Below are 9,113 nucleotides of genomic sequence, written 5' to 3'. Positions count from 1 at the left end.
GTCATATGTATCGATGGAAATATTTGATATGTGAAGACATGATTTGATTTAGGTTTCCATCTATTATAGAATAGATAGAATATATAGATAGAAATGGATCTTGTTGTGTTCTGGAATCAAAGAAAGATAAGATGTTGAAAAGGCCTTAGGTTGTAACTTGAAATAAATGTTTCTTTATCTCGAATAGAATATTAATTTATTCCTAGGAACAAGAAGATTGAATCGGAAATATCGACGGATTCTTGTGAGTCCAAATAAATATGAAATAAAAAGAAATCGACTGTTCCAATTTCATCTCTATCGAATTTTAATATCAGAATAGTGGATATAGTCACGATTCAATGGGTTAGATCCACTTACTTTTCTTTTTGATTTCTAATCTTTACAATTCTTACAATGGATTTGATTGAATAATCTAATTCAAAATCAAAACAAAATAGAAATATATATTTGTCGCTTCAAGAGACGGCTTATCATTATTCATTATAATTTCAACTTTTTAGAATTATTTACTCTAACTCATTAGAATAATAACTTATTAGAGTTAAATTATACAATTTCTAATTCAATTATTATATATATACAGTTGGGTTTTATTACCAATAAAAAAACATCCCTAGTATTCAATATGAATACTACCATTTCACAGGAGTTTTATGAAAAAAAGTCAAAAGCCCTTATCGGATTTGAACTGATGACTTACGCCTTACCATGGCGTTACTCTACCACTGAGTTAAAAGGGCGGTTCGATTCAATTACTGAATGAATTAGTAGACGGATAAGATCTATTTATATATATATAAGTATATGCAGTAGACTCATAGTGGCTAGTAGCTCAGGAATGAGAATTCTAATTTACTTAACGTGTAGAGGGTAAAATGGTTTTATTGGTATTGGTTTGATAAATATCAATGCAATGAATTGTTTCAAGGCCAAACATAATTGGCTTATCAGAACAGAACGAAATTCATTTATTTGATTAATACAGGTACCTTAGCAATTCGACATAGATCCAATCTATTTTATCGAAACATGTGATGAAGGGATTTGCTTTGTCCACCGAACCCAATTTTTTAGTTTTTAGAAAAAACACACACATAATTTTCGATAACTTCTGCCTTCCAAAAATTCCTGATTTACTTTTGTTAATTTACCGGCTTAGTGTGAGATAGAAACATGCCTGTCTCGTCGTAATAATGAGTGAATCAATGAATGAAAGTGGAAAAATGAAGGTTAACTCCTTTTATGTTTATGTTAAACCAATCACTGATCTTATACTTTGTATTATTAATATAATCTAGTTTCTTTTTATATCTATTTATTTCTATTTTATAATATCTATTTATTTCTAATAAATATTTATATAATAGATTGAATTTATCTAATTTATTTCATATCGAATAGAGTGGCGATGAATGATTTACTGAGTATAAATCGTGAATCTAAAATGGAAAATCATAAAAGATGGAAAAGCTTTCCTCTAGTCATTCCATTATATTGACAATTAAAAAACTGCTACATGAGCATAGTATGGTCGCGGTCAGCAAGTATGCCCCATCGTCTAGCGGTTCAGGACACTTCTTCAAGGAGGCAGCGGGATTCGACTTCCTGGGGGTAGGGTACTACGAAAGGAAGTTGATCTGGATTATCAATAAACCTAGAATTGATTCTTCCTGGGTCGATGCCTGAGCGGTTAATGGGGACGGACTGTAAATTGTTGGCAATATGTCACGCTGGTTCAAATCCAGCTCGGCCCAATAATTCGCTGATCCGCCATAACCTAAAATGCCCATTTTTTGTATTTTGTTTTCCCGAAAAGCCAAACAAAAAAATTAGGGAAGAATAAAAAAAGTCCAATTTTGTGATATATCCATCCCTACCGCTATTTGTTTTTATTTTGTTCATTTATTTAGTTGTTCATAAATTATGACCTTGATAACGCTCTAGATTCATATCAGGATCATTAAATAGAAAGTTTAATGAAAAGAAAAAGAGTAAAGTAAACAAAAAAGAAGACTCTTTTTTGTTTTCATTTTCAAATTGATTATTGATCGATTTATTTGGCAATAACGAAAGGATTCCTAGTAACTAGTAATCCGCGTCGCTTCTCACTCAAAGTATACCCGTATGGATATCAATATATTACTGCGCCTTTGTTTGTTACAACCCGGCTTCGAATCTAAAATCTAAATAGAAATGGCTTGAATGAAATCAGACTATCTCTGTTGTACACTTTTCTTTATTTCCTGGGATTGTAGTTCAATTGGTCAGAGCACTGCCCTGTCAAGGCGGAAGCTGCGGTTCGACCCCGTCAGTCCTGACGGATAAAATTTTAAAATACATCAATAGATCCTCCGTTTTCGTCAAAGGATAAATGACAGAATTTCATTCCCAACGATATCTTTATCTTTTTTTATTTATTTTTCCTTTCTTTTGTTGGGGTTTATTTGGAAACTATTTGTAAACGGTGAAAGTGGAAAAGCAGTCAGATGATACATCATCAGATGATTGTACAAGGAAGGCGATTATCGAAAGAGGTGGAAAGAATATATAAATAAAGGAATTCTTTTGATTGGACCAGGCATCACTTTTTGTATTCGGTGGATAAAAGATCTTCCTATGTTATACTATTCAATTCTCGACGGTGAATCGATTTGATAGCCTAGATATTGTTATTCATGATATTGATCCGATCGATGTCATTGAAATGTAAGTCATTGCATTGAATTTACAAGCGACAAATTTATCATCTCTATGGGATTAAACCTGTTATTGCGAAGTAAAAAACAATGAAATTATGGAAGTAAATATTCTCGCATTTATTGCTACAGCGCTGTTCATTCTAGTTCTACCGCTTTTTACTTATAATATACGTAAAACTGTCAGTCAAAGTGATTAATTTGAATGAAACTTGACTTTTATCAAGGAGTTAAGAAAAAAGGATTCAAATCACGTCTTAAATAAAATGAATGGACTAGAATCAGCAGTATCCTATAAAACTCGATAGTATGGTAGAAAAATATGAATCTTTCTACCATACTATCTATATCATTATTGTAATGTAGAAAGATACAAGCTTAATATAGATGAATCACAATATGTATCTTCATACATGTCGATATCAATTAAAGATATGTACTGTACATAGTATCTCAATTTTATTTCTTCGCTTGATCTATTTTATTTGTGTTGATTTCAATTAATCTGAAATAATTGAAAGGCAAGTTCACGATTTTATAATTCTTCATTTCATGGATTTGATTTTTTGGATACCGAGATTCCTATTAAAATAATCAGAAATGAAGGAAAAATGGAATGGAATAGGCATATATTAATTAATTAATAAAAAAAAGAAAAACCAAGTAATCTTTTTTGAACATTCCAAAGAAGTAATTCGTTGAGCAACTGACAGATGATCCAAAGAGTTCTATGGTAATTTTCTTCGTATTTCGTTTCGAAAAGGTATACCCTGCCGATTTTGAATTTAACTTCTTTGATCCATGATATGAAATGAGTCAATAAAGCATTCATAAAATGAAATTCAAATAAAACAGGGGTAAGTGTCTAATATGTGACTACACTAAGGCAAGATCTTATTAAAATGAAATTAAATAAAAAAGACTTTTTTTCTCTTGAACAGTAAAGAGGAGGGAAATAAAACAAGCAAATACAGAAAACAAAGGGGTTCCTTGTCCTCATTGTCCGTTCATAACTCTGGTAAGAGCTGGTTCATCAAAATAGAAAATTTAGGAAGAATTTTTTTATTGCCTATCATCCGGATCCTTTTACTTTCGAAATACGAACATGGGGATTATTGAAATGTTTATTTGATTTTGATTGAAAAGGTATTCATAGAATACATTACTCCACTAGAATCCAAGAATTTCGAAATGAAGACTAATAAATAGTTAAAATAAAAAAGGCTTTGCAAACGATCTAGAAAACAATTGATACGGTTTGATTCCTCAACCCCAATTAGAGTACCCCTAGAGCCCACTTCTTCCCCATACTACGAGTGAAAGGGAAATGTAAAGACTACCATTAAAGCAGCCCAAGCAAGACTTACTATATCCATGTGTATTATGTCCCCTATCTCTATGAATATGAAACAAATATGAAGGAATTAATTTTTCCATTATTGTTCACTAATAATAGTGTAACATAAGCAGAGTCAAAAAGAAAAGGAATTAGACACGCCACCGTTGATGAATCACTTCGATAAACCCGCTTATAACAAGCTCTTATATGATTTCGAGTAAAATCGAGAACCATTAAGCACAAGCAAATGCGCAGTAACACTTTGAAGTATCAAAAGAATGTTACTCACATGTATCAATAATAAGACTTATTCTTCTTTTGGTGTCCCTCATTAAGTAAAAGCCAATTATCTATCCAATCTAATATTAATTGGATGCCTGAACACTCAGAGACTTTCATCCGTCTGTATACAAAGTATCTTCCAACCTTCTACAACCATTCATTAGTTAATTAGACACCCTGTTATCCAATCTAATTCAAGACTCCTCTAGTAGCCACTCCATTAGTAAATTCGCCATCAAGATTTACTGATTCCTCCACTACTTTATTTTTCCCTTGAACTAGACGTTAGGAGACGTTAGGATTTCGAGTTTTTTGATCAGGCGACACCCGGATTTGAACTGGGGAATAAGGATTTGCAGTCCCCGCCTTACCGCTCGGCCATGTCGCAAAAGGTTACAAAACAAAAAAGGAGAGTATCTCCTTTTTTTCATTTTAGATCGGATCCATACCTTCAATTGGTTATAGTATCTCAAGACACACAATATCTAAAATCTTTTCTTTTCTATTGAAAAGAAAATGTGGATTCTCAGTTACAAAAGTAAAACGACAAATAAATTGGAACCATTAACTATTGACTGCAAATTTATGGACGATTCTTCTTCACTTGTCTTTTCTAATGGTATAAAAATAAAACTGGATACATAACTAAATTGATTTTTTTCAATAAAAAACTTTCTTAATTTCAAGTATATATAATAATATAACAGCAATTATCAGTCTATGTAAACCCCAGAGCACAAGTTGTTATACAGTTATAGCATCTAATGAGTATTTTATCTATCTAGATATGATGTCCATAGGGAATCAGCAAGAAATTATCGTGTTTCAATTTTCATTGAATAGATTAAAATAAAAGAAAATAGAATTTTGATAGAGCACGCCATGTCTTGTCTCCATTAGAGTTATAATGGAATAAAAGAAAGACATATATAAATAGAAATGCTATATCTGCACTGTTTAATAAATAGAAGCCCTTTCGTACGCACTTCAATCATATTCTAAATATTCTACTAAAAATAAAAAATAAAAAGTGGTAAAACATCTATCTCTGCGAATCGTTTTTTGAACAATGGAGTCCATGAAAAAATTAAGCGCTGAAAAAATCAACTCTCCTATATATATATTTTATGATTATTTTGTCTTTATCTCAACGAACAGATCAAACCAGGAATTCCTTTCATTTTCTGGTATTCAATCGATTGGAATATGTAATATCATAATAATGGTAGAAATTGAATTATTTTTTTATATTCTATAAAAAACAAAACTCCATGCGGCTAAATGGCATTTATCAATTCTTTTTCTGTATCTGTTTGTTATAAATATAAATTAAAATTTGATAATTTTTCTTCCGTTCATACGCATTTCATATTTCATATTCCACATATATTATATGGTATGGAGTTAGATAAAATTTCATGTGATTCAGTAAACAGAATAGAAATTCAATTCCATCATTACAGATCGACTGTGGATCTGATGATGAAAAAAGAATGATTTTTGAGAAATGGAAAATTAAAATGCCGGGGATGAAATGGGAAATGTCTACAAATACCTGGGTTGAATCAGATACAATTGAAGGATTTTGGGTTCATGGATCAGCTTAACAGAAGAACTCTTATAAGTTTCCAAAAATTGAAGATACAGAGCAAGAAATTGAATTTCAATTATTTGTGGAAACATATCAATTGGTGGAACCGTTGATAAAAGAAAGGGATGCTGTATATGAATCACTCCACATATTCTGAATATATGTATCCGCAGGATTAATTTGAAAACCAGTAAGATATGCAAGAACAAACAATTTTATTGGAAACATTCCTTTAATGAACTCCTCGAACTTCTATAGTAAAATGGAATATAGAATTGTGATCAATCAAATTGCAAAGCCCCGGTATCTATTATCGATCAGAATTGACTATAACGGAATTTCGGTCTATACTGGTACCATAATATCAGATTGGGAGGAGGTTGAATTAGAGATTGATAGAAAGCAAGGATATGGGCTCGTAAGTAGGAAACAGAAAATATCCATTCTAGTTCTATCATCAGCCTGGGTTCGAATCTAAGAGAAATGAGAATGTTTGCACCCTGAGATTTTCTTGTCTTTCCTGACCGATAAGGAAAAAAAAATTGGGTCAAAAGAAAATGCCATTTTGGAGTTTTATCAACAATTTTCGTAGGCGGGGATCCGGTATTTTCTGAACCTTGTGTAAGGAATTACAAAAGAAATTCTTTCAGCAAAGATGTGAATTAGGAAGGATTGGTCGACGATATGAACCAGAGATTGAATCTTAATATACCTCAGAACAATACATTTTGTTACCGCGAGATATATTGGCAGCCGTGATCGTTGATTGGAATGAAATTTGAATGGGTACACTTGACGATATGAATCATTTGAAAATAAGCGTATTCGTTCTGTAGCGGATCTCTTACAGATCAATTCGGATTGGCTCTGGTTCGTTTAGAAAATGTAGTTAGAGGAACTATATGCGGAGCAATTAGTATAAATTGATACCGACTCCTCAGAATTTTGTAACTTCGACTCCATTAACAACCACTTATGAATCCTTTTTCGATTACACCCATTGTCTCAAGTTTTGATCGAATAAACCATTGACACAAATAGTGCATGGGAAAATTGAGTTATTTGGCCCTGAGGATTGACTGCGAATCACTAATTTTCGGACACGAGATATCCATCCTAGTCACTATGGACGCATTTGCTCAATTGACACGTCTGAAGGATCAATGTTGACTTATCGGATCCTTAGCAATTCATGCCAGGATTGGTCATTAAACTTAGAAAGTCCATTTTATAAAATCTTGAGAGATCAAAAGCACAGATGCTTTATTTATCCCCAAGTCGAGATGAATATTATATGGTAGCGCAGGAAATTCTTTGGTTTTGAATCAGGTATTCAGGAAGAACAGGTTGTTCCGATACCAAGAATTCCTGATATTGCATGGGAACAAGTTCATCTTCGAAGTATTTTCCTTTCAATATTTTTCTATTGAGCTTCCTCATTCCTTTTATCGAGCATAATGACGCGAATCGGCTTTAATGAGTTCTATATGCAACGCCAAGTTGTCTTTCTCGTTCCGAGAAGTGCATTGTTGAACTGGGTTGAACGCCAAGTGGCTCTAGATTCAGGAGTTCCTGCCATAGCTGATCACGAGGGAAAGATCATTTCACCGATACTGACAAGATTATTTTATCGGGCATGGAGATGCTCTAGGCATTCCATTAGTTATGTATCAACGTTCCAACAAAATACTGTATGCATCAAACTGCCCGGTTCGGGTAAATGCATTAAAAAGGGGGCAATTTAGCGGATTGCGCCACATGGTTGGTATGAACTCGCTGGCAAAAAACGTACTAGCTTATATGCCATGGAAGGTTACAATTTTGAGGATGCGGTACCATTAGCGAGTCTAGTATATGAAGATATTTATACTTCTTTTCACATAAAAATATGAAATTCAGACCATGTGACAAGCCAAGGTCCTGAAAGAATCATCAACGAAATACTGCACTTAGAAGCCCATTTACCCGCAATTTAGGAAAAATGGAATTGTGATGATCTTGGGTGGAGACAGGCGATATTTTAGTAGGTAAATTAACGCCCAGGTGGCGAAAGAATCATCGTATGCTCCAGAAGATAGATTATTACGGGCTATACTTGGGATTCAGGTATCCACTTAAAGGAAACCTGTCTAAAATTACCTATAGGTGGGAGGGTCGAGTCATCGATGTGAGATGGGTCCAGAAAAAAGGGGGTTCTAGTTATAATCCGGAAACGATTCGTGTCTATATTTCACAGAAACGCGAAATCAAAGTAGGCGATAAAGTAGCCGGAAGGCATGGAAATAAAGGGATCATTTCAAAAATTTTACCTAGACAGGATATGCCTTATTTGCAAGACGGAAGACCTGTTGATATGGTCTTCAACCCATTAGAGTAATTTCACAATGAATGGGACAGCTATTTGAATGCTCGCTTGGGTTAGCAGGGAGTCTACTAGATAGACATTACGAATAGCACCATTTGATGAGATATGAACAAGAGGCTTGAGAGAAAACCAGTTTCGAATTATATCAAGCCAGTAAGCAAACAGCGAATCCATGGGTATTTGAACCCGAATATCCAGGAAAAAGCCGAATATTTGATGGAAGAACGGGAGGCCCCTTTGAGCAACCTGTTATAATAGGAAAACCTTATATCTTGAAATTAATTCATCAAGTTGATGATAAAATACATGGGCGTTCCAGTGACATTATGCACTTGTTACACAACAACCACTTAGAGGAAGGTCCAAGCAAGGAGGACAACGGGTAGGAGAAATGGAGGTTTGGGCTCTAGAGGGATTTGGTGTTGCCTCATATTTTACAAGAAATGCTTATTTCTTATAAATCTGATCATATTAGAGCTCGAAGTACTTGGGACTACGATCATTGAGGAACAATACCTAAACCCGAAGATGCTCCAGAATCTTTCGATTGCTCGTCCGAGAATTACGATCTTTGGCTCTGAACTGAATCATTTTGTATCTGAGAAGAACTTCCAGATTAATAGGAAGGAAGCTTAATCGGAATGAATCAGAATTTTTCTTCTATGATCGACCGATAAACATCAACAATCTGAATTGACAGTTTCTCCCCAACAATAAGTGCTTGGGGCCAAGAAAATCCTACCTAATGGAGAAACTGTTGGAGAGGTGACAAACCCTATACTTTTCATTACAAAACCAATAAACCGGAAAAGGATGGATTATTTTGTGAAAGAATTT

General features: G+C 33.7%; 1 pseudogene; it reads left to right on the top strand.

The window, feature by feature from the left end:
* The first annotated feature begins 5,871 nt into the window (after positions 1-5,871).
* Positions 5,872-8,912, top strand: LOC128289258 (DNA-directed RNA polymerase subunit beta-like; annotated as a pseudogene).
* Positions 8,913-9,113: the final 201 nt, after the last annotated feature.

This window comes from Gossypium arboreum, unplaced genomic scaffold (assembly GCF_025698485.1).
Source record: "Gossypium arboreum isolate Shixiya-1 unplaced genomic scaffold, ASM2569848v2 Contig00864, whole genome shotgun sequence".
In the NCBI taxonomy this organism is placed as follows: domain Eukaryota; kingdom Viridiplantae; phylum Streptophyta; class Magnoliopsida; order Malvales; family Malvaceae; genus Gossypium; species Gossypium arboreum.
This window is presented reverse-complemented; position numbering and strand designations above follow the sequence as displayed.